The following is an 18288-nucleotide window of genomic DNA, read 5'->3' as shown; positions in this document are numbered from 1 at the left end:
GACTCAGGACCCCACTAGCTGGTATTGGGGCATCCTAAAACACCCACACACTGATAAGCAAGACTCTATTTTAATTGGAAGTGTCCAATTTGTGAAAGATTCCCAAATGTCAAAAGAGTCCCATATGTACACCCCCCTGGAGAGTCCCATATGTCACAAAGATTCCCAAATGTCACCATTCAAATCCAATAGGGATTCCCAAATGTACAGTATGTTTTTTTCATAATTGCAAAGGTCCAATCAACACAGGACCTCTCTAGCTGGTCTTGGGGCATGCTAATACCCCCACACACCAAGGGACAAGACTGTACTTTGATAGGAAATGTCAAAAATGGGATGTTCATATGGGAATCTTTCTTGATTCCCAAATGGGACAGTATGGTTCTGGTACTTGCAAAGGTGCAATCAACTCAGGACCCCTCTAGCTGGTCTTGGGGCATGCTAAGACCCCCACACACCAAGGCACAATACTCTACTTTGATAGGATATGTCAAAAATGGGATGCCCAATTGGGAATCTTTCTTGATTCCCAAATGGGACAGTATGGTTCTGGTACTTGCAAAGGTGCAATCGACTCAGGACCTCACTAGCTGGTCTTGGGGCACGTTGTGAAGTGTCCAATTTGTGAAAGATTCCCAAATGTCAAAAGAGTCCCATATGTACAGCCCCCTAGAGAGTCCCATATGTCACAAAGATTCCCAAATGTCACCATTCAAATCCAATAGGGATTCCCAAATGTACAGTATGTTTTTTTCATAATTGCAAAGGTCCAATCAACACAGGACCTCTCTAGCTGGTCTTGGGGCATGCTAATACCCCCACACACCAAGGGACAAGACTACTTTGATAGGAAATGTCAAAAATGGGATGTCCATATGGGAATCTTTCTTGATTCCCAAATGGGACAGTATGGTTCTGGTACTTGCAAAGGTGCAATTGACTCAGGACCTCACTAGCTGGTCTTGGGGCATGCTAAAACACCCACACACTGATAAGCAAGACTCTATTTTGATTGGAAGTGTCCAATTTGTGAAAGATTCCCAAATGTCAAAAGAGTCCCATATGTACACCCCCCTGGAGAGTCCCATATGTCACAAAGATTCCCAAATGTCACCATTCAAATCCAATAGGGATTCCCAAATGTACAGTATGTTTTTTTCATAATTGCAAAGGTCCAATCAACACAGGACCTATCTAGCTGGTCTTGTGGCATGCTAATACCCCCACACACCAAGGGACAAGACTGTACTTTGATAGGAAATGTCAAAAATGGGATGCCCATTTGGGAATCTTTCTTGATTCCCAAATGGGACAGTATGGTTCTGGTACTTGCAAAGGTGCAATCGACTCAGGACCTCACTAGCTGGTCTTGGGGCATGCTTAAACACCCACACACTGATAAGCAAGACTCTATTTTGATTGGAAATGTCAAAAATGGGATGCCCATTTGGGAATCTTTCTTGATTCCCAAATGGGACAGTATGGTTCTGGTACTTGCAAAGGTGCAATCGACTCAGGACCCCACTAGCTGGTCTTGGGGCGTCCTAAAACACCCACACACTGATAAGCAATACTCTATTTTGATTGGAAGTGTCCAATTTGTGAAAGATTCCCAAATGTCAAAAGAGTCCCATATGTACACCCCCCTGGAGAGTCCCATATGTCACAAAGATTCCCAAATGTCACTATTCAAATCCAATAGGGATTCCCAAATGTACAGTATGTTTTTTTCATAATTGCAAAGGTCCAATCAACACAGGACCTCTCTAGCTGGTCTTGGGGCATGCTAATACCCCCACACACCAAGGGACAAGACTGTACTTTGATAGGAAATGTCAAAAATGGGATGTCCATATGGGAATCTTTCTTGATTCCCAAATGGGACAGTATGGTTCTGGTACTTGCAAAGGTGCAATCAACTCAGGTCCCCTCTAGCTGGTCTTGGGGCATGCTAAGACCCCCACACACCAAGGCACAATACTCTACTTTGATAGGAAATGTCAAAAATGGGATGCCCATTTGGGAATCTTTCTTGATTCCCAAATGGGACAGTATGGTTCTGGTACTTGCAAAGGTGCAATCGACTCAGGACCTCACTAGCTGGTCTTGGGGCATGTTGTGAAGTGTCCAATTTGTGAAAGATTCCCAAATGTCAAAATAATCCAATATGTACACCCCCCTGGAGAGTCCCATAAGTCACAAAGATTCCCAAATGTCACCATTCAAATCCAATAGGGATTCCCAAATGTACAGTATGTTTTTTTCATAATTGCAAAGGTCCAATCGCACAGGACCTCTCTAGCTGACCTTGGGGCATGCTAATACCCCAACACACCAGGGCACAAGACTGTACTTTGATAGAAAATGTCAAAAATGGGATGTCCATATGGGAATCTTTCTTGATTCCCAAATGGGACAGTATGGTTCTGGTACTTGCAAAGGTGCAATCGACTCAGGACCTCACTAGCTGGTCTTGGGGCATGCTAAAACACCCACACACTGATAAGCAAGACTCTATTTTGATTGGAAGTGTCCAATTTGTGAAAGATTCCCAAATGTCAAAAGACTCCCATATGTACACCCCCCTGGAGAGTCCCATATGTCACAAAGATTCCCAAATGTCACCATTCAAATCCAATAGGGATTCCCAAATGTACAGTATGTTTTTTCATAATTGCAAAGGTCCAATCAACACAGGACCTCTCTAGCTGGCCTTGGGGCATGCTAATACCCCCACACACCAAGGCACAAGACTGTACTTTGATAGAAAATGTCAAAAATGGGATGTCCATATGGGAATCTTTCTTGATTCCCAAATGGGACAGTATGGTTCTGGTACTTGCAAAGGTGCAATCAACTCAGGACCCCTCTAGCTGGTCTTGGGGCATGCTAAGACCCCCACACACCAAGCCACAATACTCTACTTTGATAGGAAATGTCAAAAATGGGATGCCCATTTGGGAATCTTTCTTGATTCCCAAATTGGACAGTATGGTTCTGTTACTTGCAAAGGTGCAATCGACTCAGGACCCCACTAGCTGGTCTTGGGGCATCCTAAAACACCCACACACTGATAAGCAAGACTCTATTTTGATTGGAAGTGTCCAATTTGTGAAAGATTCCCAAATGTCAAAAGAGTCCCATATGTACACCCCCCTGGAGAGTCCCATATGTCACAAAGATTCCCAAATGTCACCATTCAAATCCAATAGGGATTCCCAAATGTACAGTATGTTTTTTTCATAATTGCAAAGGTCCAATCAACACAGGACCTCTCTAGCTGGTCTTGGGGCATGCTAATACCCCCACACACCAAGGCACAAGACTGTACTTTGATAGGAAATGTCAAAAATGGGATGCCCATTTGGGAATCTTTCTTGATTCCCAAATGGGACAGTATGGTTCTGGTACTTGCAAAGGTGCAATCAACTCAGGACCCGTCTAGCTGGTCTTGGGGCATGCTAAGACCCCCACACACCAAGGCACAATACTGTACTTTGATAGGAAATGTCAAAAATGGGATGCCCATTTGTCACCATTCAAATCCAATAGGGATTCCCAAATGTACAGTATGTTTTTTTCATAATTGCAAAGGTCCAATCAACACAGGACCTCTCTAGCTGGTCCTGGGGCATACTAATACCCTCAGACAACAAGGGACAAGACTGTACTTTGATAGGAAATGTCAAAAATGGGATGCCCATTTGGGAATCTTTCTTGATTCCCAAATGGGACAGTATGGTTCTGGTACTTGCAAAGGTGCAATCGACTCAGGACCTCACTAGCTGGTCTTGGGGCATGCTAAAACACCCACACACTGATAAGCAAGACTCTATTTTGATTGGAAGTGTCCAATTTGTGAAAGATTCTCAAATGTCAAAAGAGTCCCATATGTACACCCCCTGGAGTCCCATATGTCACAAAGATTCCCAAATGTCACCATTCAAATCCAATAGGGATTCCCAAATGTACAGTATGTTTATTTCATAATTGCAAAGGTCCAATCAACACAGGACCTCTCTAGCTGGTCTTGGGGCATGCTAATACCCCCACACAGCAAGGCACAAGACTGTACTTTGATAGAAAACGTCATAAATGGGATGTCCATATGGGAATCTTTCTCGATTCCCAAATGGGACAGTATGGTTCTGGTACTTGCAAAGGTGCAATCAACTCAGGACCCGTCTAGCTGGTCTTGGGGCATGCTAAGACCCCACACACCAAGGCACAAGACTGTACTTTGATAGGAAATGTCAAAAATGGGATGCCCATTTGGGAATCTTTCTTGATTCCCAAATGGGACAGTATGGTTCTGGTACTTGCAAAGGTGCAATCGACTCAGGACCCCACTAGCTGGTCTTGGGGCATCCTAAAACACCCACACACTGATAAGCAAGACTCTATTTTGATTGGAAGTGTCCAATTTGGGAAAGATTCCCAAACGTCAAAAGAGTCCCATATGTACGCCCCCCCGGCGAGTCCCAAGTGTCAAAAAGAGACCCCAATGTACGCACCCCCGGTGAGTCCCAAGTGTCAAATGATTCCCATGTGGACACAGGAGGATTCCCAAACGTCAAGAGTCCCGAGTGGACGATTCCCAAATGTCAAAAGAGTCCCAAATGTCCCCATTCAAATCCAATGGGGATTCCCAAACGGACGAATGATACCCCGGTGTACGATTCCCAAGTGTCAGAAAGATTCCCAAGTGTCAGTCGCCGGACGGCCCCGGAGCGCCCTCTGGTGGCCGAGTCCGGCAGTAAAGATTCCCAAGTGTCAAAAAACGGGTTCTGTCTCTGAGGTCGTAACCCGAAATTGAACACGTGTTATTTATTGAATTACTTTCTGATTTATATTTATAGTTCATTACCTGTTAGTATCCTAGCTTAAAATTCTTAAATAACTTCCATTAATGTTAGAATGAAGACTGCCTTCAACACATCAAAAATGTTGTATACTGGAATTATGCTGTATTTACAATGAATGTTGACTTTGACTCATCATTGACAATTATGTTAGTAATATTTGTCCGTGTGACATGCAGGATGACAGTTCAGTAACAAAAACTGAAGACCCTCAGCGACCACAAGAGGTCAAGAGCAGCGAGGGACCTTTCCTACAAGAGAGCACCGAAGACCCTCAGCGACCACAAGAGGTCAAGAGCAGCGAGGGACCTTTCCTACAAGAGAGCACCGAAGACCCTCAGCGACCACAAAAGGTCAAGAGCAGCGAGGGACCTTTCCTACAAGAGAGCACCGAAGACCCTCAGCCACCACAAAAGGTCAAGAGCAGCGAGGGACCTTTCCTACAAGAGAGCACCAAAGACCCTCAGCGACCACAAGAGGTCCAGAGCAGCGAGGGACCTTTCCTACAAGAGAGCACCGAAGACCCTCAGCGACCACAAGAGGTCAAGAGCAGCGAGGGACCTTTCCTACAAGAGAGCAGTCTTCTGACTCATGCAGAATATGACGAGGAAGCATCACCTGTTCCTGACGGGGATAAGGTAAAATTTGCATGAATAATGAGTCGCAAATAAGTCACGTGTCACTTTTTAAACTAAAGGTTTGCTATTAGTAATGCAGGAGTCAACAAAAAAAAAAGAAAGAAAAATAACTCAATACTGAATAGCACATACCTTTATTAGATTAGGCAATGTCTAATTAATATGCCTACAGTCAGGAATGAAACCATTATCCTAGTTTATAATTTCTTATTACGTTTCATACAATGTTCATAATGAATTCAAAATTACATTATGTGCAGGATACAGACCAAACAGCATGGATGTAATAACTAATGTGTTTTCACTTTCCAAAAGGACAGTCCAATTTAATTACTACCCTATTTCTTCCCACAGCAGTGCACAACTGATGCCTCTACTATGGCATCATCAGGTGATGAACAAGAATCACAGGACGGTTATTTCACTCACACTTTGCCAGAGGAGCCATGCTTCTTTTTCATTTCTGAAGAGGATTGGTCCTTTCTACGGAGAAGACAACATAACCGTAGATTCACAACACTTGAATGGACAAATGTCATTTCTAAAGGGATTCGGACTGTACACCCCATTTGCAGCTTTGCATTCAAACACCACACTGTGCGGCCTAAGAATGCCATAACAAGCAAAATCCCCCTCTTCAAGTGTAATGGCTACTGCATGTTCCAAGACTGCCCCATCACTGTGGAAGTTAAAGTGGATTGTGAATCCACTCTTAAAGCTATTGTGAGCTTCCAGGGAGATGTGGTCAAACGGGGAACTTAACAGAAGGCCAATTCGAGCCAACCAACGGGATGTGTTGGCCAAAGAACTGGCTTCAAAACTACCCCGTTCCCTGTCTCTAGAGAAAATCAATCAGCTTGATGACAAGGTGGTGGAGTCTGGTTGCAGGGATGAGGTACCAACCAAAACCATTGCATGGAGTAAGAGAAAGGAACAAAGAAAACATGACCTTGAAATGATAAGCCTCCAAAAAATGATTGAGGAACAGAAAGGGGCTGGCAATGACGTCATTCAGAAGGTCCTCTTGCACCCAAAGGCAGTGATGCTTTGGTCTGTGGAGACGATCCAGGTATTCCACGACCGAGCAAAGGATGACATTGTGTACTTGGATGCCACAGGGAGTGTCCTCAAGAAGGCCAAGGGAGAAAGTGCACCTTACTATGTATACGAGCTGGTGGTCAGACATCCGCAGAAAGGTGGTTCACCTATCCCTGTGGCAACGTATGCCACTTCTGACCACACAACTGCTTCAGTGTCATTTTTCCTGGGATCCTTCTTCACTGATTATATCAGATGTCATGGCAGAGGCATTAAGAAAGACCAGTCATGTACATCTGTGACGGATCAATGGTGCTGATGCAGTCCATAGCATAAAACTTTTGTGGCATGAGCCTTCGTGAGCTCCTCTCCAAATACTATGATGTAGTCACAGGACAAGGACATGAAGATGACTATCATATTCCAGTCCTCCACAGGTGCCTCAGCCACATGATGAAAAACGCAAAGGATCTGTGCCGAAAACAGTATGTTGCTTTCCTTGCTTTTTTTCCCTAGAACTTTATTTTGCATCAAAGTATTCAGTTCCGACCTGACTGATTAATTAATTTACTGTAACTTTTTAGTTGTTGTTGCAGTGCCTCCAAACACTACCATCTGGCTATGTATGTGTTTGGACTGATGACACAGGCCACTACACTCACAGAGCTGGATGAGATTGTGACCAGTACTGCCGTGGTCTTCTCCAGTCCACACAGTGGAGAGAATGTTCCAAAACATGTTCGCAATCTCCAGACACTTTTGATGAATGCAGGGCAAACAGGAGATGACACAACCATTCAGGAGGAAGACTTTGAAGTAAGTATTCTATTTTAGCAATGAAGGCCCTGTTTTGTTTTGGACCATGTTTTGCCCTGTTACAATTTATTTAAAGGTGTAAAAAAAAGAAAGAAGTAATACTACATACTCTGTAATACTAAACACGGTAATTAAAACCAATATTTCACCTTACAGAACGACGTGGGGCCAACACCTTTCCAGAAACACTTTAGAAGTGTAATTCTGGAGGCCAATCTGGACAAAGGGGGGGAACAAAATGCCTACTACTGTCCAGAATTTGTACCTTCCCTGGAGAAGTACTTCTTGCCACATGCTGCTCTGTGGTCTGGTCTCATGCTAGGTGTGTTTTTATTCCCCATATTCACTTTCCATCTCTGTTTCCTGTTCTATAACATCTGCTCCTAACACATTTTTAATATCTTTTTTTAATTCTATTTAATTGTTCCTAGGTGACCTTGGACGGCATGGGAAAGGCCCCCTGTACGACAAATACACAAAGAAGTACATCAAAGCCTCCGGTAAAACAACTCAGGTAATAAAAATTTAAAAAAATGAAAGCTTTGTTTATTTAGTGGAAACACAGTGTTTATTGAATATAAAGGTTTATCAAACAAGTAAGACTTATATTTAAAATGCTAATTCCTCACAGAACTTCACAAGGGACAATAGAACTCAAGGCATTATGGAAAAAAGCCAGTGGGACCTCAAAAAGGTCAGATTCCAACGACGCAGACTCACCAGGCTGGATGACTTTGTGCAAACATATCAAGAGACGCATGATACCCTGATAAGGGAATATAAAGACTCACTGCGGACTCAGAAGAGGGTAAATGTAACAATATAATGTTTGTAATAGTCTGTACAGAATTCAGCAGATTTTATTGGTCTTTGCTAGTCATGAATACATATTTTGCTATACGTAGTAAATGCATATCTTAAACCTAGTAACCTAGTAGTATGTTTGTGTTCCATCAACAAATTATACTTATTCTATAATCATACCCTCTCTTTCTTGATATAAGAAACACAGGGTGGATCTTGAACGGTGGAAACAAAAGAAACAGAAGCGAAGAGGAGTCTGTGTGTCCCCAATCGCCAAGCCATTTCTCTTCAAAAGTCCAAAAAAGGTACAGATTTGGAAGAATAGAGTTGGGGTGCCAGATTGGAATAACACAAATTAAAAGCTAAGTAATGCAATGGTGCAATTTTTGTCTTACAGAGCTCACAGAAAAGACGCACCACAAGTTCTCCTGCAACATCTGAGCTTGCAGAGGATCCTCAGGAAGAGGACACACTGAGCCCAACCAAAGAGCACCTAGACCATGGTCTAACACAGGTTGGTTTACATATTCCACTCACAATAACATCAAATGCTAATCTGACCTTTAAAAAAAAAAAAATCTTCCCCATATTAATCAGATGCAGAATACGGAAGGTCGTATGCTTTATAGAGCACAATACCTGCATCGTTTCTCCTATTAGTAGGGTAGTTATTATTAAGAACCTTTTGAAATGAAATGGTTTTGTTGTGGAAATCTGTTTTACAGAGCACAAAGTCAACAGCTGTACCAGTGTGTCTTGAAATATTTTTGCCCACGGAGACCCAGGAAGAGAACACAATCAAAGACCTTGCAGACCATGATCCAATACAGGTTGGCTTACACATTCTATGTAAATGATTTCATAACGACAGTTTGGCTGAGTAGGGGACATCTGTAGAATGCAGAACAGTACCCACAGCTGATGGGCAGGGCTTGAGGAACCCCTGCACTTTGAGAATACTGGTACCTGGGGGAGGTGCAATAGCAACCCATTGCTGTGTGTATTTAATTGTCCAAATGGTACAGTAATGGCGCAACAACGGCTTATATAGTGTGACCCTAATCCAAGTATTTTTCTTTGTCCAAGGAGGGGCCCGTTATAATCCAAGACCTCCACCTGGCTGCAAAGTGGGTCCACAGCAACCAGGGGCTGTTCAAAGGAGAGGTGAAGGAACCACCATTCCTTCTTATGGATGAAGAGGACAGGCCTTGAGGATGGTGCTGGGGGAAGAGGACCAGGATGATGAGGACCAGGATCCGAGACGTCTTTTTATTTCACTTTGATGAAATGGAGGACATGGACATTTTCTTCTTGGAGTGTTGCGATATCCAGAAACTGAGGGTGAGTGCGCTACGCACAAACCCTCACACCAGATCTGCAGTATCTCCTGCAACATCTGAGCCTGTAGAGGATCGCCAAGAAGATGACACTCCCAACGAGCCAACGAGCACCTAGACCATGGTCTAACACAGGTTGGTTTACACAATGTACTCACAATAACATCAAATGCTAATCTGACAGTTTTGTCTTTTATTCAGCCCCATATTAATAATCAGATGCACAATATGGAAGGTTGTATGCTTTATAGAGCACAAAGATGACAACGCCACCAGTATCTCCAGCAATTTATTAGTAACATAACCTTTTTTTTTTTTAAATAGTCATGGAAATCTGTTTTACAGAGCACAATGTCAACAGCTGTGCCAGTGTCTCCTGCAATATCTCAGCCCACGGAGACCCAGGAAGAGGTCATTCACATAACCAAAGACCTCTCAGACTATGATCCAGCACAGATATCTGAGCCCACAGACGCCCAGGAAGAGGTAATTCTCATAATTCTCATCACTTCATGAAGTTTCTGTCCTGAACACATCTATGTGTCAGTATTGCGTCATACTTATAGCGCCACCTACTGGTGAAACAGGAAGTACTCATAACTCCTACATACGTTATCCGATTTACTACAAATTGCTCATGCTTGATGAAGGTCGCATCTTGAACACATCTGTACATCAGTATTGCGTCATACCTACAGCGCCACCTACTGGTGAAACAGGAAGTCCTCATAAATAAGAAAATACTGTACATGGGCAACTTGTCTTAACATGAATATTATCTAATGTAATGTGAAATACAATTGGCTAGTTCCACACTGATCTGACAGTGAAAATGTTCAACCTGGTCTCACCCGGCAGAATTCGACCTTTGTCCATCGCCTCCAAAAGTCATTTCTAGACAGCATCATACAACTCCATGTGAGGTAGTTGGTATTGTTTGCTAGTTGCTTGTAAAACGTTGTTGTTGTTTGCTAGTTTCGCCAGCTAGTTTTGCACTCTGTTGTCTCACCAAAGTTGTTAGCCCACCCTCACCAAAGTTGTTTGCCCACCCAAACCCCCCTCATATGCGTTTGCAAATGTATACCCCACTTCCATCAAGTGTTCCAATGTGAACAACCAACCACAAAACTCTTGAGAATAACCAATCAAAAACATAGGCCTATCCCACGTCATCTGCTAACGTTTATAACTGTATGATGCCGTCTAGAAATGACGTTTGGAGGCGATGGACAAACGTCGAATTCTGAAGTCTGCCGGGTGAGACCAGGCTGAAATGTTGGAATGCTGTGCTTTATTAAGCATGGCCTTTAATGTACATTTATGTTTCTTATGCAATTTCTCCTTAAATTTGGATAGAACCACAAAGGAAGGCTCATTATTGAAAATATGACATGTTTATTTCTTTTCATAATATGATCAGAGAAGAGGGTTACTACAAAACAGGACCCAAAGACCCAGAAGCGAGGGACCGATATGGCAGAGTTTGGACCCGCAGCAGCTTCTGCCTTGCAGGACTCTGAGCAGAGCCCCCCAAGTCAAAGAATTGGCCAGCCTCCTCCATGCGGAACACTGGCTAACATCTGAAGAAATAGACCTTGCCTGTCACACTTTAGCAAAAGACCACATGGACATGGATGGACTACAGAGCACCTTGCTTTATAGTACCTTAAACAAAGGAGGTATTGTTGCCACTCCCCAAAAGCCATTTGTACAAGTCCTGCATGTGAGAGGAAACCACTGGGTTACTGTTAGCAATGTTTTTGCTATGCCAAATGAGGTGACAGATTATGACAGTCAAAACGGTAGCCTTCATCCATCAACAAAACAAGCATTGTCGTGGATGATCAGGCCACAATGGCCTTATTTTACTGTTCAGAGAGCTAGTGTGCAACAGCAGAGATCAGGCAGCACTTGTGGGTTATTTGCAGTAGCATTCGCCTATGCACTATGCAAAGGTGTGAGACCAGAGAAGTGTCACTTTAATGAGGGGCGACTCAGGGCCCAGCTGTACAGTGGAGTCATCAAAGGCACAGTTGAGTTTCAGTTTGAGCCTAGAAAACCAAGCCGGAGACAGAAAGAAACAAGAGTGTATGTGTATTGCCTCTGCAGAACTGCCTACAATGGAGAGATTATGGTTCAGTGTTCAGAGTGCCAGAAGTCGTACCACCCCACATGTGCACAAATCCCAGCCTCCGTCATCAATAACGAGGAAAGATGGGACTGTTTCAAGTGCATTACCCGTGCACAGCAGTGATAGTGGCTTAGGTCTGCTTATTGATCCAAGCAGGACCCCCCCCCCTCCCGCCTTTGTGCTCTCATTCATTTTATGATGCCTCACTAGTGGGTTTGTTTCCTGTTACTCACCCTGGTCCATCTCACAGTAGATGGTGGGTCTATCTGAAAACTGGCACTTTATTTTTTATTGTGTTATTACTTTTTTGTATTGAATTTGGAAAAAAAATCTAGTTCATGTCACAGTGTGTCTGTAGTCGTGTGTAGAGCAAGTGTGGGTGGACAATGTTGAATGTACACTTGATGTTATTTTATTAATTACATTTATTATATTGCATTAAATTCCTGTGTGGTAATTGGCACTAATTTTTATATTTATATATTGAATTGGAAAATGCTTGCTGTATAGTACATTAAGCAAAGAAGGTATTGTTGGCACTCCCCAAAAGCCATTTGTACAAGTCCTGCATGTGAGAGGAAACCACTGGGTTACTGTTAGCAATGTTTTTGCTAAGCCAAATGAGGTGACAGTTTGACAGTCAAAACGGTAGCCTTGATCCATCAACAAAACAAGCATTGTCGTGGATGATCAAGCCACAAGGGCCCCATTTTACTGCTCAGGCCCTATTTTTCTCTGCAACAGCAGAGATCAGGCAGCACTTGTGGGTTATTTGCAGTAGCATTCGCCTATGCACTATACAAAGGTGTGAGACCAGAGAAGTGTCAATTTAATGAGGGGCGACTCATGGCACAGCTGTACAGTGGAGTCATCAAAGGCACAGTTGAGTTTCAGTTTGAGTCTAGAAAACCAGATACTTTTATTATCCCGAAGGAAATTTACATTGTCAGCAGCATAAAAACAGTCAGACACAGATGCAATCAAAAACAACAACAAAGGACATAACAGTATTGCAATATAAATAGAGAATTAAAACTATAGGCTACAAAACTGACTGAGCTGACCAAATAAATAGATAAGTATTTAGCTTCAAAATGTAACTACCTTTATTTAAAGCTTATAAAAAATGTGGAGTAGAAATGGCCTAACTTTAAAAAAAAAAAAACATGAGGCCTTAGAACCTAGGAGTTAAACAGCCTGATGGCTCTCGCTACAAAAGTCTGTTTGTGTTGCTGTGCAGTGACAGCAGCCTGTCACTGCGCATGCTTCTCTGCTTTGAGAAAGTGGGGTGGAGAGGGTGGGAGGGATTGTCCATGATGGCCAGCATCTTCTCCATGGTCCTCCTGTTCACCACTGTGTCCAGTGGGTCCAGCTTCATGCTGACCACAGAGCCGGCCCGCTTGACCAGCTTGTTCAGCCGCCCCGCGTCTCCCTTCTTGATGTTGCCTCCCCAGCACACCACGGCGTAGAAGAGGCCGCTGGCAACCACGGACTGGTAGAACATCTGCAGGAGCTTCCGTCCAACTTGTAATCCAACTGCAGCCCAAGGTACTTGTAGGTCTTCACCATTTCCACATCAACCTTCTTGGTGGTAACTGGTTGCAGGAGAGGTCCTGACCTACGAAAGTCCACCACCAGCTCCTTGGTTTTGGACGTGTTCAGCTGCAGTTGGTTTGACTGGCTCCATGCAACAAAGGCCCTCACCAGGCCCCTGTACTCCTCCTCGCCCCTCTCCAGCTCCTCCTGTCCTCCCCTCACCCACGCAATAGCAGTGTCGTCCGAGTACTTCTGTATGTGGCATGCCTCTGAGTTGTACTGGAAGTCTGACGTGTACAGGGTGAAGAGGACAGGTGAGAGCACAGTCCCCTGCGGCGCTCCTGTGCTGCAGACCCCAGTCTCTGATGTACGGTCCCTCAGCCTGACATACTGAGGTCTGTCAGTGAGGTAGTCTGTGATCCACGTCAAAAGGAGCGGGTCCACCTGCATCCGGGCCAGCTTCTCTTTCAGCAGGGAGGGCTGGATGGTGTGGAAGGCGCTGGAATAGTCAAAAAACATGATCCTCACAGCGCCTCCGCCCTTTGGCCTGCGGTCCAGGTAGGAGTAGGCCCGGTGGAGGAGGTAAAGGAATTACAATGTTTGATGGAGAGAATAAGAGCGACAGTTTATGAACGCACAATCATGTAGGCTAATAGCCCAATTCAGCACAAACATATATCTCAATGCAAGATCGTGTCCTCTAACCGGCTCATTAATGGTCCGATATGGATTTATTCCCCAAACTTAACCTATGCGCACACCTAATGCAGGCACTCCATCAAACGGCAATTATTGACCAATTAGATTGTCATTAATATGGCAAAGATCATGTGGACCTGTTTGCTGTTTGGTAAGCATATAAATGACAGTCCTCCTGTGCGTAATGCGAGCCTAAATGAATCCTGCGCTACTCGGCCTACTGGCCGAGATAGAATTCCAAAGAGGTGATGGCGATGGCGACTGCACCCACATAAGGGCACCATCAGTGAATGAATACGTCTATGTGAATCGCAAAAATGTGCACACTATAAATACCCAAATCATATGTGACGCTGACATGCTCATCACAAGTGTAGTGGCACGGTGGCCTGGCTCCACGCATGACTCATTCATCCTGGCGCACAGCAGGGTAGGGGCTAGACTGGAGGCAGGCGCTGCGCGTGACGGCTGGCTTGTTGGTGTGTGCATAGCCAAGATACATATTCTTTGTCTTTTTTACTTTAATCTTTATTAGCATTTTCCATCCATACAACGACAATACAATAAAACATTAAAACTTACAATAACAGCTTATGGGTACTTCCATCCATGCAGCTTTTTTCTCTTACTCAAATATTACAATTTTAATATTAGTGGTATCATCACACTTCCTTCTATAATCCATCCATTTTTCCCATCTCCCTTCAAACTTTCCTTCCTGCATCCTCAATGCATAAATAAATCTCATAAATCTCCTCCATAACACCCACCACTGCTCCTTGGTTGGGGGTTCCACCTTATACCAAGCCCTCATTATTGTCTTTTTACTAGCAACCAATAGTACTTTCACTAGGTATCTGTCCCCTCCTTGTACATCATTCTGTTATGTTTGCCAAGATATATATTCAAAGCTGATAAGAATGAGAACCAGTCAAGACCCCACCACAAAATGAGGACCCAAGCCCTCAGCCCCCTCCCCGTCATGAGGGTTACTAGCGGGGCCAAAGGGCCCGCACTGAGGTAATGCGCCAGCTATGAAGACACAAACAAGTAAGGTTCATATTTTTACCATTTTATTGTCTGTTGGTGTGTGACTGTGTGAGGTGTGTGAGTGCGTTTGTGAGTGAATGTGTGAGGTCCGTGAGTGTGGTAGTGAGTGACAGTGTGAGGTCCGTGACAGCATGTGTGAGGGAATGAAGTGCAGTGAGGATGTCCTGTTGGCTCTGGTGGTGTAGTGTGGTGACCTCCACCAACTGCTGCACAACTGCCCCACAATGCCCCAATCCCTTCTGCCACGTCCCTCTGGGCCTCTAGGGTCATGAGCCTCCAGCACAGTGTCTGAGAGGAAGCCCAGCCCTCAGGGACCCTTGAGGCAGGGACGCTGGCAGCCGGAGGTGGAGGCGTGGGCGGTGGAGACGGAGGCGCTGGAGATGGCACTGGAGGTGGAGGCTGGCGCGCTGGAGGTGGAGGCACTGGAGGTGGAGGCCGGTGCGCTGGAGGTGGAGGCACTGGAGGTCGTGGCGCTGGATGTAGAGGCTGCAACTGGCGGGGGCACGACCATCAGGTCAAGGACCACTGCAGACTCCCCTTCCTCTGAGTCCCACCCCACGTCAGAGTCTGGAGAAACAATTTCAGTAATTTTCTTTGAGTTTGTCTGTACACTTTATTATGCATTAAACATTTCATTGTGCAGCCATATTCATTTGATATGTTTTTCTGTTGGCAGTCAAATAAATGCTGTGATTTACCGGGTGATTTAGATGAGAGTCTTAATTTCCCAGAGGGGAAAATGTTTAATGTGGTCTAACATTATGAAGTGGTCATCTGTGTTATCGTTCCCTGTTTTTGGTCCTAAATCAATCATAGCCTACCACAGAATGTTTGCTTTCCTCACAGCCACATAATACAGAATGTCCGTGTAGCCTACGCCAAATACAGGATGCACAAAACGTACAGTAGGCTACCTAAACTGTAGGAGCAATCAGACAAAGGTAGGCTAGTACAAATAGCTTACCTTCCGAAGATGATTTGTTTCCTCGCGTGGACCTCACCAACAAGCACATGCACCTCCGTCTCCGAAAAGTTTATCTTCTTTCCGCGTTTTTCCATAAACGTAATTGTATTGCCTTTGCTCCACGCTATATTATGTTGGTTCCTTCCGGGTATCCACGTTGTGCGCTGTCATAGTTTTGACCATATATGGTTGAATTTGGGCGTGGAGAGGGCGGAACACGAGGAGCGTGCACATCCGCTGTCTTCTACGACACCGTCGGATTTTTCATTGAGGAATCGGCGCAGCAGCGTGTACGCCATGTTTGATAGATCCGAAAAGTGTGTAAATATTCTCGTCGTACGCGGCAGTCCGCCCTTTTCTTGTTTTCGTCGTACGCCCTATTTTACACCTGAATTTACACGCTCTTTGATAAATGAGGCCCCTGGTTGATGGCACAGTAGATGATGGGTCTATTGTTTGTTTGTTTTTACATTTTTTGTTTTGAATCGGAAAAGAATAGTCCATGTCACAGTGTGTCCATGTAGTAGAGCATGTGCATGGGTGGACGGACAATGTTACTGAATGTACACTGGATGTTGTTGAACGTACACTGGATATTATTTTATTCATTCAGTTTATTGTATTGCTTCAAATTCCAGTATCATAATTGACACTTTGCTTTGCATTTATTTATTGAATTGGAAAATACTTGCTTTTGAACTGGAAAAGATTAATATATAAAATGTAAATGGTATTAAAACAATTATTTTGGAACTCTCACTGACCTCTCACCTCTTGCTTACTAGAACCATGTCATGGCTGACCTCCAAATGTCTTTTTGACTGAAAAATGTAATTGTGACCGCCGCTGGTAATTTGGTCCTCAACTAGGCAAAGGTCATTTTTCAGTTTTTAACAGATTATGAAAGTGCAGATTGTAAGCTTTCAAATGAGGTCTCATACATTGAAATCTGAACATAGTTGAAGAAGATATGCTTATTTGAATGCTAGTACTGCCAAATCAACTTAGCTGAGAATTCCTCCTCCAAAGTTCTCCAACATTTTTACACCTCTGACTGCCAGGTAATGGGCGTGAACAATAGCCTGGTAACCGCACCCCCAGCCACTCCCCCACTGGACGATCTGTCATTATCTGTCAGAGTGGCTGTCAACTTGGGGTATTACCTGAGAGTGGCTGCCAAGTGAGGTGCTCTCTCACTGATGACCCCACACTCTTTGAGTCAGTATTAATCTTGTTCTTAACTGCATTCACAACACAATATAAGATGAAGTTCAAATTGAACGTTCTTTATTGTCACATACATGATATAAAATACAAGCATAAGTAGTAAAGTGTACAAAAAAAGGCAACAGTCTAAGTGTTAAAGTGTACAGTCAGTTGTCTGTTTTATAGACAAGGTGCATAGTGTTCATTGTGATCAAGTGTACAACAAAGTAATAACAGTCCCCAGCTCAATACTCAAGGTAATAACAACAGTACTCAGCTCAGTATTCAATAGTCTGACAATGCAGTCTGTGCAAGTGTGCGCAAGTCTGTGCAAGAGAACAAGCAACGCTTCAGTATACAAACAGGAAAAGGCTGTGGCCTTTCTCCTGCAGTGCTGTCCGTCCTGATGATCTGCAGTGAATCTACAAGCGGACAGTCTTGTTCTGAGCTGCTGTGGAGTTTGGCGGGGGACATGTGACGTCTCGTCCCTCATCAGAACAGAACTCTCTGATCTTGTCAAAGAGATACGTCTGTCTGGCCATGTCCAGTCCGGGTGGGGCTTGCACAAGAAGACCTTCTCTGGGGGGCAGGACATCAGGCTTGCGCAGCAGCTGAAACTCGACTGCCGGTGCATCATGGTGTTCTCTGGCCACAACCATGCCAGGTCTCTCAGCATCAAAACTGCAATAGAATAGAAGGAAGAAAGTACATTAAACTATTGCCCACAGTACTGGCACTCCATATAGATAAAATAGTACCAGAATGTGTTGATTAAATAGACTAGCTGGCTAGTTTAGGAACAAAGGGCTAGCTCAGCTAACTAGCATGTTAGCTAATGTTAGCTAGCTAGCCTTTGTTAGTCACTTGTTTAGAAAGGAGCTACTGCTAAACGACTAACGTTAATGTAATGTAAACAGCACAGATAGTATAAAGATCAGCTTACCCCAAAGCAAAGCAGAATGCTTGGCGGTGGTGTGAATCTGGTACCTCGTTCGACGCAACTCTGTGCTTGGTAGCAACTTGCTTTGCTGAACCAGCCATCTCTGTATCACAGGTCATCAAGAATAAAACTCTGTGTACGAACGAGTCCTGCTCTGCTGGAGTTTTAGCTGCTCTTAAAACTCTTTCCATGTCCTGGATGCCATCCCCGTCTTCTCTTTAGCAAAAGCTGTAGCATCCATGGTTTAACTTGGGACTGAATGTAAAC

Source organism: Borostomias antarcticus (genome assembly GCF_949987555.1).
Source record: "Borostomias antarcticus genome assembly, chromosome: 34".
NCBI classification, from domain to species: domain Eukaryota; kingdom Metazoa; phylum Chordata; class Actinopteri; order Stomiiformes; family Stomiidae; genus Borostomias; species Borostomias antarcticus.
This window is presented reverse-complemented; position numbering follows the sequence as displayed.